The 11381-nt window shown below is 41.7% G+C and overlaps 1 long non-coding RNA gene across 1 annotated transcript; it reads right to left on the bottom strand.

Moving 5' to 3' along the window:
- Nucleotides 1-349: 349 nt before the first annotated feature.
- On the bottom strand, nt 350-3487 carry LOC128946031 (uncharacterized). The gene is made up of 3 exons (XR_008483929.1): nt 3431-3487; nt 664-739; nt 350-478 (listed from the first exon to the last, which is right to left on the bottom strand). It is a non-coding gene; the product is annotated as an uncharacterized LOC128946031 (long non-coding RNA).
- Nucleotides 3488-11381: the final 7894 nt, after the last annotated feature.

Below are 11381 nucleotides of genomic sequence, written 5' to 3'. Positions count from 1 at the left end.
GATAAGTGGGAGCTGATCCTGAAGCTCTTCCCACATTCCCCACACTTGTGGGGCCATTCATTGGTGTGGATCCTCTGGTGGACGATCAGGTGGGAGCTGATCCTGAAGCTCTTCCCACATTCCCCACACTCATAGGGCCATTCCCCGGTGTGGGTCCTCTGGTGGATGAGCAGGTGGTCGCTCCTGCCGAAACTCTTCCCACATTCCAAGCACTGGTGGGGCTTCTTGCCATCATCAAGCTGCTCATGGACCACCACCTCAGCGCTCTGGCCAGATCTCTGGCTGCCTTCCTGGCTCAGGGTGGGTCTTTCCTCCTCAGAGCACCCTGGGCTGGGTTTGCAGCCCCTCCTCCTGTGGGATCTCCGGGGCTTTTCCTCCCCGGTGGATTCCTGTGCCCTGGAGCCACTCAAAACGGCCTCTTCCACCAGGTTCTGCTGTGGGGATTTGTCCTCCCTGGTCTCCATCCTCAGCTCCTTCCCTGGGTGAGGAAGGACAAGGACAGGATGGGATTTGCCTCCGTGCCACAGGGAAGGGGAAGGAGATCCCCCCAGTGCATCCCTGGCTGGACAGCATCAGCAGTGGGGCTGTGCTGCAGCTGGGGCCGTGCTGGGCTGGGAGATGGAGCAGGACAGAGGGGAAAAGGGGCACTGACTTCCTCCTCACCTGCCTCAGTGCCCTGGGGCATCTTCCTCTTCCTCACAGCCTTCTCCATCCAGATGAGGTTTGGGAATGGGAAATCCTGATTTGGGGGAAAAACAAGATGTGAGTGCACTGCCTTTGATGGTCCCACTGGGCAAGTCCATCTCTAGAAGTCACTGGGTGTCTGGTGGCCAGAAATACCTCCAAAAATCAAGGAGTCCAAAAACCTCTCCCAGGAGTTCCCTGTTTCCAGTGTCCTCACTTTGGGGTTATGGGGGTCCCTCTTCTCAGAGCTGCTGGGGGGGCTGTGGGTCCTGGGCATTCCCCCTCTCCCGGGTCCTGCTCAGACATGATGAGGGGGTTTTGGGGGGTCCCAGGGCTCACCCTCCCCTGATTCTGTGGAAATAGTTTTTGAGATACGTGCCAATTGGCAATGGAATCAGCAAATGCTTCTATCTGCTGTGTCCAAAACAGACACAAAGAAAGGTTTTGAAACTTTCTGACCAAACAGCCAAAAAAAGCAACAAAATCAAAGAAGTATAGTAGAGCAAAAGAGATGAGGTAGCAAGATGACTGATGCTTAGAACAAATTAGAGGAAGTTGGGGTAAAGCTAAGAGATATTGCAACAAAGCAATTAAAAGCTTATGTATAATAAAAAGCTTGATGCACTTGACAAAATCATGTAGCAGACACCAGTGCAAGGCCTCCCTCCAGACAACCACAAGGATAGGAATCAAGGATAACCTAGAAATATTATGAAATTACTGCTCCCAGCTTATTGATATTTGCTAATTTGGACTAACCAAGCACATTAGAAACTGCTTTGTAGGCTTAAAAACAGTATATATACTTTACTGAACTGTGTGTGCTGTGAGTGGAGCAGTGACTCCCCGGCCACCCAGCGCTGCTTGCTTGCTTTAAAATAAAAGGTATAGAAGTAAAATTTGGATTGACCATGGAAATTTTATATCAGGTGTTCCAGGGTCCCCTTTCCCCAGCATCCCTCCACTCCAGGCACTCAATGCTTCCCCTGCTCCCCTTTGCACTCCTGAGAGATCCAAAAATATCCCCTCATCAAATGAATTAAAAATACCTCTCTCAGCGACACCAAAATATATTTGGGACTCAACTCCTGTGAAAAACACCAATCACTTGTTTTTAAAATTTTAAAAGTTTAATAGTAATAAAATAGTTCTACAAATACTAATACAATTAGAGTAATAATAATTTGGACAATTTGAATTAGGACAATATGAGACAACAAATATAAAGAGTTACGGACGACTGGGTACCTTTTTCTGGGCAGCAGGAGCCCAAAAAAGGACACCCATTAGCAAAGGATTAACCCTTAAAAGCAATAACCCGTTGCACATTCATACACCTCATACATGATGCATAAATTCCATTCAAACACAGGATTCTGTCTGGCCATCATCAACCTCTTCCCTCTAATCCTAACAGCCCCTTCGAGGCAGGAAGAAGTTTGTTTCTTCTGAAAAGAGAGCAAAAAATTCTTTTTTCTGAAAGATTCAGGTGTCCTGTGGCTGCTATCTGATGCGAGTGCCTCATTCCTTTCTTTAAAAAAACCTCACTGACATAGTTCTTCTTTTAACTACAAATGTTACCCTTTAATTACAAGACTACATTTATTATTAAACTGTTAATACAGCACTACTAATCAATACATCAAAATACATATGGTAAATGTGAAAATGCCTGTATTTTATGATTGGCTTTTTGCAAATATTAAAATGAATATTATATGTGTTGCGTTAGAAAGTAATGCTGTATTAATTCTCTTAAGTACCGTGTTAAATATAGTTTTAGGTTATAAAAATTGTTAACATAGAAACAATGCTATGTAGGATACTTTTTTAAAGAAAGGACTTGCAGTGAGATAGCAGCCACAGGACACCTAAATCTTCCAGAGAAAAAGAATTTATTGCTCTCTTATCAGAAGAAAAGAACTTCTTCCCGCCTCGAAGGTGCTGTTAGGATTCAGAGGAAGAAGCTGACACTGACCAGAACCACAGAATCCTGTGTTTGAATGTTTGAATGGAATTTATGCGTCATCTATGAGGTGTATGAATATGCAATGGGCTATTGTTTTTAAGGGTTAATCTTCATTAGCGGGGGTCCTTTTTTGGGCTTGTGCTGCCCAGAAAAAGGTACCCAGACGTCCGTAACTCTTTATATTTGTTGTCTCGTATTGTCCTAATTCAAATTGTCTAAATTATTATTACTCTAATTATATTACTATTTGTAGAACTATTTTATTGCTATTAAACTTTTAAAATTTTAAAAACAAGTGATTGCCGTTTTTCACACACGATAAGCACACATACCTTTGCTTAAAACAATGCTTGCTTATTTCGAATACAATACCTGCTTGTAAGCCTTAAAACACAACGCACTGAGCTCCATTCTTAAGCTTCAACTATCCTAATATCTTGCTAGATAAACTTTCTGCAGCTTAGAGAGCTATTCAGACAAGCGTTAATACACAGGGCATTGTTCTATTTGCCCTTGCTTTTTCTACAGTTTGAACAATTTTTCTGCTGACCTATCTCATGGCTGCGCTCTACTCACAGTTCTGCTGTCTCTGAGGCCCGCCTTTTGCAGCTTTCCCAAACCCCTCTGATTTTATGGATTCCCACAGTAAATATCTGCATAGAGCCATACAATACGCACTTTTCACAACTCCGGAATCGGCAAGGTCCAAACTCCAGCAGAATCCCCCTCTTCCCCCAAAAAGCCCTCCCGGAGCTGCCGCTTCCCCTCGGCGCTCACCTGCGGGACGCGGGGCAATGCGATGCTGCCGGGCCCAGCCGAGCTGCGGGCTCGCCGTGGAACCCCGCAATGCTCCTTGCCCTGCTGCTGCTCCTCCTCGGGCTGCTCCCTCCGTGCTGCTCCTGTTCCTGCTCCTCCCCTTCCCCTCTCCCTCCCCTTCCTCCCGCTCCAAGCCCGGATCCCCCTTTCGCACCCCCTCTGCCCCGCAGCCGCAGCAGCGCCGGCTCTGGGGTGTTGGGGAAGATGAAACAGGAAAGCCTTACAAATATGATTGTCTGGCAAAAGATTTTGAGAATATGGAAGCTATAAGCGAGATGGAAATGAAAGCAAGCTATGAGATCCCTTAGTTACTGAACAACGGGAAAACAACGGTGCGGCCGCTGAAAGTAACCCCCTTTTGATGGAACAATTCCCTCTGCTTGCAGGCAGGTCCCAGGGTCAGAGCAGCCCCTACTGAAGGGGTCCACGGAGGAGTTTTTAAGGTTTAAAATGTAGCACAGTATGGTAATGTAATGATTCTTATAGGTGGTATGAAAATGCTGTAGGATTTGTATCTTCTACTAGATTGGTTAGTGAGAATCAGAATATTCAACACAGAAGAAGATTTATTATATTGTAATGGGAACTTTGCTGTTTTAGCTCTTACCTCTCTTACTCTTGCTCTTACCTCTTGTCTCCTAGCTCTTGCCTTTGATGCTCTTACCCCTTTTACTCTCTTACGCTTTTACTCTCTTACCCTCTCATCCTCTCTCCCCCTCTCCTCTCTCGGGCCTGCTCCAGCTGTGGCTGCAGCTCCCAGCAGGGCCCTGCACCCAGGCCCTTTGCAATAAACCCCAAATCCCAGCAGGGCCCTGCACCCAGGCCCTTTGCAATAAACCCCAAATCCCAGCAGGGCCCTGCACCCAGGCCCTTTGCAATAAACCCTGTTATGTTTGCCCAATTATCCATAATAAAAAAAACCAAACAATATTTAAGGTAGCAGCAATTTTAATTGAATAGTTTAGAAAATATATAAATAAGGGATAATTTGGTTCAAATAATAGCGCATAAGCAAAAACAACTGCGGGGTACGGAGGGCAGAGTTCAATGACCCTTGCCACTTCACGTACCAGCTTGCCAAGTGAAAGTCACCCCTTATATGCCATGTGTAAATGCCATCTCCTCCCATTTTCGGTTCATCATATCTCTATCTCCGCCCTCATTACCACCCTTATCACGCATGCGCCACCACTCGGTTTGGTGGTCACACAAGTCTTTGGGGGTCGTCACTGATGAAGGCTCTGTAGTCTTCTTCGTTGTCCTTTAATTCACCTTTGGGTTACACATGCGCACCAAGCCAGTACAATGTAAGCCAAGACTAATGTATCACTGCATCTGCATATCAAGACAATAAGTCCCTTATAATTAGCATTTTCTTGGACCCAACCAGGTTCTTGGTCATTTTTAGCAACGGTATCTTCAGCTTCTTTCCTGTGGTCCTTGAGAACATCTGCTGGGAAGGGGGGGTGGGTGGAGACCCTCCTTTCCCTCTCTTCTTTGGCATTACAACTTTTAGCTGTTAACTATTTTATTATTCTCAAATATTAATTACTGTATCAATATTGATTACTGTTTCAATTTTTATCAGCACGAATCACACCTATTTATCACAACCCCAAGTTCCACGACCTGGCTGCAGAGATCTCTCATCTCCATGCGTCCCGACCGTGCCACCCCCATCAATCCTACACCGGGACAGGGGGAGAAACCCCCAGAGCCCCCAGCGATGGGCAGGGGGCTCGGGGATTAAGATGTACTTGTAGTTTTCTTGTTATGTCTAGGCTCTGAAGCAGGGTTTGTCATTGTTGTGAAACCAAGATTTGTCAGGACCCAGGACATCCCTCTGGCTGTCCTGAGCAGCCCAGACCCCTGCCAGGGGGCTCAGAGACCCTGGCACAGAGCCCAGAATGGCCCTGTGGTTTTGATTATGACCCATGGAGCAAGTTACCAACCTTCTATGAAGATCAGCAAGCCACAACAGTTCAGGTAGCGTATTAGTGAAGCTATTACGGGGTGAAAATGTAGATTTTGGGGTTTCTGGTATGGGGGTTCAGGGGGCAAGATGGAGGGAACTGTGTGTGTCCAGCTTTCTCCTTCTTCTTCTGCTGTGATGGTGGCACTTACCGATTGGTTTAGAGTAGAAGCTCACTGTCTAACATAGATGATAGGTATTGGAAAGTAATTGTAAACATTGTACACGTAGTTTGTAGTAATAAGACATAACACTGCCCCGGGGGAGGCAGAATGCCTCAGACTGTCCTGCTGAGCTGACCTTGGCAGGGCAGGAGAAAATTTTTTACAGATAAGGTAAATGAAACAACCTTGAGACTGAGAAATGAAGAGCCCTGACTCCTTCTTCAAGCGCCGGGCTGGGAAAAGAGACTTTGGAACTGTTCTCGGGGTCACTCTGACCAGCCAGAGACCCTGACAAAGATTAATCAAGGATTAATACAGAAATAGATGTTCTAATCTATCCTTGCACTTCTGCTGGTCCCTAGGAAGGCTGGTGGGTGATTTCTGTCTGTGTTCAAATATTTAAAGCAACAACAAATAGTCCCACACTTTATATTTCAGATAAACAATTTAATGGCTTCTTAACATTGGTTTCACAATCTTATAATGTGCATATTTTACTCCTTGTGAAGCTGAAATCTTTTTAAATACAAGTAATTCTACTGAAATTTTAGAAGTTTCAAAACCATTTTAACATACTGAAAACAAAATAGTCTAAAAAGACAGGTCTAACAGCCATTAAAATGCAGGAAAAAGCAAGAGGACTTCAGGTAAAAGAACATTCATTTAACAGCTACATTTCTTCCACTAAGTATTTATGTGTTAAGAAAAACAGAGCAAATGTAAAAGAACAGAAGTTTATAAAACCAGAGTTTATAATGCCAGAAACAGCTTTGAAACAACTTTTTATGTAGTTCTATTTATTTCAAAATTTAAAATTGGCTCATTTTTGTCCCAACATTTTGAAGTATTAAACACACTGAGTATGACAGAAAAAAGCAACAAATTCCTAACCCTGAGAGAAGAACAACCGTGCAAGCAATGCCACAGCACTGGGCATTTCTGCATTTTAAGCAAAGAGCTTTACAGCATCTTTAATTTTCCTTTTCCTGTCCATTTTGGAGAGTGCAGTCCAGCCCGCCTCGCGCATCCTCCTCATGGTTTTGAGTTTCAGAGCAGAGCCTGGAGATTTCACACTGCATGGAGCTGGGCTCTGGGAAGGAAAATAAAGCCATCCTTTCGTTTCTGTAAACAATCTGATTAACTGCTTGCTTTAATCTTAGGAAAGGCTAACATACCTTTTTTGGTGCTGTGGAATGTAACTGTGAAGCTTGTGGATAATCTTTGTACAAATTTTTAAATGTTTCTTCTTCCGAGACTATGCTCTATATGATTAAAAGTTGAAAGTTAAATTAAAAGTTACTTAGTCACACTATATTAAAATTACTTTTTCTTTCTGCCTAAGGATATTAAATTATGGAAAAGAAAAGTTGTCATTATGAGGCATAACAGTTCAATAAAAAGAATGTTAATTATGTACATACAATTACAATTCCAGAAAGAACCAATAAATTAAAAATATACATAAATATTGGCTTGAATGTGGAAGCCCAAACTCTTTATTTCCATTCTCAGCCCCAGCAGTGAGCACAAAGAGCTGCTCAGCCCATGATTTGTTCTCTGGCTCTTACCAGGTCAGTGTGCTCAGAGCTGTCTGACTCAGTGTCCAGCTGCACAAGCACTTTCTGCTTTTTCCTGCTGCTCTGCCCTGCAGGCAGGTTTGTGCTTCTTCCACTCTGCATTTTATCCCTTGGAGGAGTCTTTATAACACATGTCTGGGAAAGAAAATGTTTCTCTTTTTAGATTACATTTTATGGGGTAAGTATGGAATCTAAAGCCAAACTCAGGACCCAGTTTACAGTCTGAGTGTCCAAGAATTCACCTGAGAGAAATGGTGGAACTCTGATCTTTCCATCCAAACATGGAGCAAAGACCCAAACAAAGTGGGGTGGAAATATAATTTTTTATATTATTTTTGTTGCCAAATGAGGAGAATGAAGGGGAAGCTATGGAAGAGCTGAGTTTCATGGCACATTGTATTTAAGTTCTCCATGCTTATCTGCAGAAATCCAGGTTATTCTGAACTGCAGCCACTACATTGGACTCTATCAAACATCAAAGAAAATGGGAACAAACAAAACTGCAGGAAAAGGCTTTCAAAGAAAGATTGGTAGCTACATCAAGATTGGTGTTTCTTAAAATAGTCTTTTCACTAGAAGTGAAACTGAGAAGCATTGAATGGTCCAGTGCAGTCCTTTTTTAGACAGAAAACATCAAAATGGTGCTGGATTCCATTGTTCCAATGTGAAAACCACAAGTGAACTCCTGACAGGGAAGAAGGGTCAGTTCTGCAGTCAGGACTACTTTGATACTTTGACCATTTTTACAGCTGTATCAGCTTTTTTCTCTTCCATAGAGGAAAAGTGCCTTTACAAATGGACACTTTTAAGACTATGTAAAATAATTCTAGAGACATAAAAAAATCAACAAGTGAGCAAGAAAGATTACACACTGGGAGCCCTTCCAGAAACTGCTGTCTCATATCTCCATGGAATGGTGTGACCTTTTAAAATCCCTTCTTATCCCAGGGGGAAAAAAAGAATCATCTACAGAGAAGTAAGAAATAAAAATTCACTGTTAGGAGTTACAAAACTTCAATGTTGGACTGCCCAAGGGGCTTCCTGTACTGAAGAAGACTTTTTTTTTTTTTTAGGAATATAATTTGGAGAGTTTCTATTTTTTACATGAATAGATTCACTGCATAGATCTAAACAAGGTTTAGGAGTCCCAGGAACATCAATTTGTATTTTCTATAATTTAAAATTTTAAGTCTAAAGCATTCTACCGTCTTTTGTTGAATGGAAATAAATTATCATGGCACTTCAATTGATTCTACACATATAAATACTACCAAATTCTAAAAGCAATTAAAAAGTTAAAGTTACCTTGTGTTTCTTTTCACTTTCAGGAATCACACTGCCAGAGTGCTCTTTTACAAGATTCTCCTACAAAAGAGTTATGTGACAGCAAGGAAATATTGATTTGAATTCAGTTGTTAAAAATCTTCTTGGTCTAATTACAGAGCACAGTCTATAATCACAGACTGCTACAAAGTTCACACAAAAATATGACCAGGTTTGGTACAACCCCAGCATTCAAAAGTCACTGAAAAACCCCTTCAATTTAGGGAACTTTTTTGCTTTAGCTAGTTAAAATTAACTAAAATCAAGGAGAGTTTTGTTTTGTTGTTTGTTTATTTATATGTAATCTATAATCACAGACTGTTACAAAGTTCACACAAATCTATGACCAGATTTAGCACAACCCCAGCATTCCAAAGTCACTGTTTTTCTGTTCAGTTTCATTTCTTACCCAACTCCTCCCACAGCACAAGCCCAGGCCACACCTCTCACCCCCACTGCTCAGGGAATAAAAAACTCCACCTTTTCTTCCATTTCTGCTCTCAGCTGTTCCTGAAGGGAGGACAGTTCCCTTTTCAAACATGACAGCTCATTTTCCTACAAACCGTTAAATAAAGGACAGGGTTAACTCTGCACAGCCCAGAAAAAGGAAAACAGTCCCAAATGAGGCAGTAATTAACAGGGACACTCATTAGATACACAAGATAATTCTATTTGCTTTTCAGCCTTATACTTGAAGCTTTGCTTTAGCTTGTTTAACAAAGACTGAAGCACTGTAAGAAACCGGTACTTGATCAGAAGTGTTCAAGGTAATACCTTAAAACCCTTGGGAGAGCAGGGGTGAGAGGGCACAATAGAGCAGGGGTGAGAGGGCACAATCTAAATATTTAAAACAAAAGTTTCCTATTCAAAGTGCGGAGTCAGAACACGACCCACTACCTGGAGGAGCAGACACAAACACACTGCCACTCCAATTTATTTTTAGAAACATTTGGAGTTTTTAGCGCCCAGAATAAGATCTGTTGCAGCAGGTTGGGTGGGACTGCTGCGGGTAAAAATTAAAAGCACACTGGAAGAGTTCCCAGAGAATGTCTCTGGTGGGAAAGACCCCAGAGCACAGCAGGAAAAAGAAACTCTCCAAGCAAACTGAAAAAAGATCTTTACAAGTCACAAACTGACCGAAGATCACATCTTTTGTCTCTCTGTGCTGTCGGTGGGCAAGAGGGAGGGATTGGGAAAAAAGGTGTTTTAAGGGTTGCGTTTAATTATCATTACTCACTTTTAATTCTATTAATAATAATTTTTTTGCACTATTTAAGTTTGAATCTGCTTTACCCTCAAAGTGTTTTTCTCCTAATCGTTATCTCAACTCAGTCCTTGAATTTTTCTTTCCCCTCCTCTGCTCAACAATAGCAGAGAAAAATGAGTGAATGTTTTTTTGTGTGTGCCTGGCACTTAGCCAGTATAAAACCACTACACAAGGACATCAGCCCCTTCACTGAATTATTGACCATTGCAAAGTGCTCCTTACCAGTGCCCTTTCTGATGAGAACTGCTTTTGCTGTTTCATTTTATATACTTTTAACTCTGCATCTTTTTCTTCAACCATTTTATCATATTCATTCTGTGGTAAAAAAACCCAAACCAACAACTAACTCAAAACATGTGACTAAATGTCGCAATTATAGAGCTATCCAGTCTTAAAACATCATTTTTTCAAACCAGGCTCTTAAGATTCATAAAGAAAAGATTCATTGATGCTTCTGCAGAAACTGTAAAACAGGAAATGCTCAATTCAAGTATTATTTTGTGGACTGGCAGAGAGTGCTTTATTTCTGTGCAGCAATATGTGCTCAGCACTAAGAGCCAGCTGTGCCATCTTTATTAATGTAGCTGCTAAAGATATTGCAAAATGAGGAATAGAAAGGTAAACTAAAATGTGTCAGGCTAAACTGCTGACAGTCACTAGGTAACCTCTGAGAAAGAGGCCAAACTGATACTGAAAAATATTGCATTCAGATGGTGTCAAAGGAAGCCTGAATTGAAAAAAAAATCTAAAAATCCCAGAAGTTTAGATGAATGGAATGTATCTGCCCATAGGAATGTGTTCATATTCTTCAAATGAATTTGATTTTAGATGATGCAAAGTCCAGCATGTGTTCATCTTCCTTTTCCCAGACTCAGGCCTGTTTCTGCTTTGGAAAGGTCATTAACGTGGTGTCACAAGTTATAAACATGGTATTGACATGGTATCACCCATTGCAAATCACAGCAAGCAGGAAAATCTCTGACCTTGTGCTTTTCCATCAGTGCCATCATCTCAGTTATCTTGTGCTGACATCTGGCATCAGTTTCTCTCTGTATCATTGCAGTTTCATCACAAAGCAACCTCATCTTTTCTACCTGTCAGTAATAAATTGCATTTCATTCATCAAGATAACAATATATTTCTTTTAAATCTCAATTTCTTCTTCCCCCTGTGGGTGCAAAGTTTGCAGTCCCACTTGGGCTTTATTTGCTTTTAAGATCCCTTTCAAATCCCTCATCTTTTCTGCAGATTGTTAAAATGGGCAAGATCAAAGGTACAGCCAAGGCAGGCAAGCTCACTGCAAACCAAAAGGCCATTTCAAGCCCTCTGCCCTAACATTTCTTAGCATTGCCATCAAAAAAGTGTGGGCGGAAAAATCCTAATATGGGAGAAGTTATAATCTAATTTAACTGGGCTGACTTTATACCAAGGGTGGAATTTCTTTAAACTATATCTTGAAAGAAGGAATTTTTAATGGAGTTCTCATTGTCAAAGACATATTCAAATATTTCAACCTAAGCACCTAATGTACTAAAGCTTTGCTCACAGGCATACAAAACAAGTTCCATTTATGTTGATAAGACTGAAATATGAGCAAGGACTCTGGATA

This window comes from Melozone crissalis, unplaced genomic scaffold (genome assembly GCF_028551555.1).
Source record: "Melozone crissalis strain CALT ecotype California unplaced genomic scaffold, PUWL_Pcris_2 ptg000073l_1, whole genome shotgun sequence".
NCBI classification, from domain to species: Eukaryota; Metazoa; Chordata; class Aves; order Passeriformes; family Passerellidae; genus Melozone; species Melozone crissalis.
This window is presented reverse-complemented; position numbering and strand designations above follow the sequence as displayed.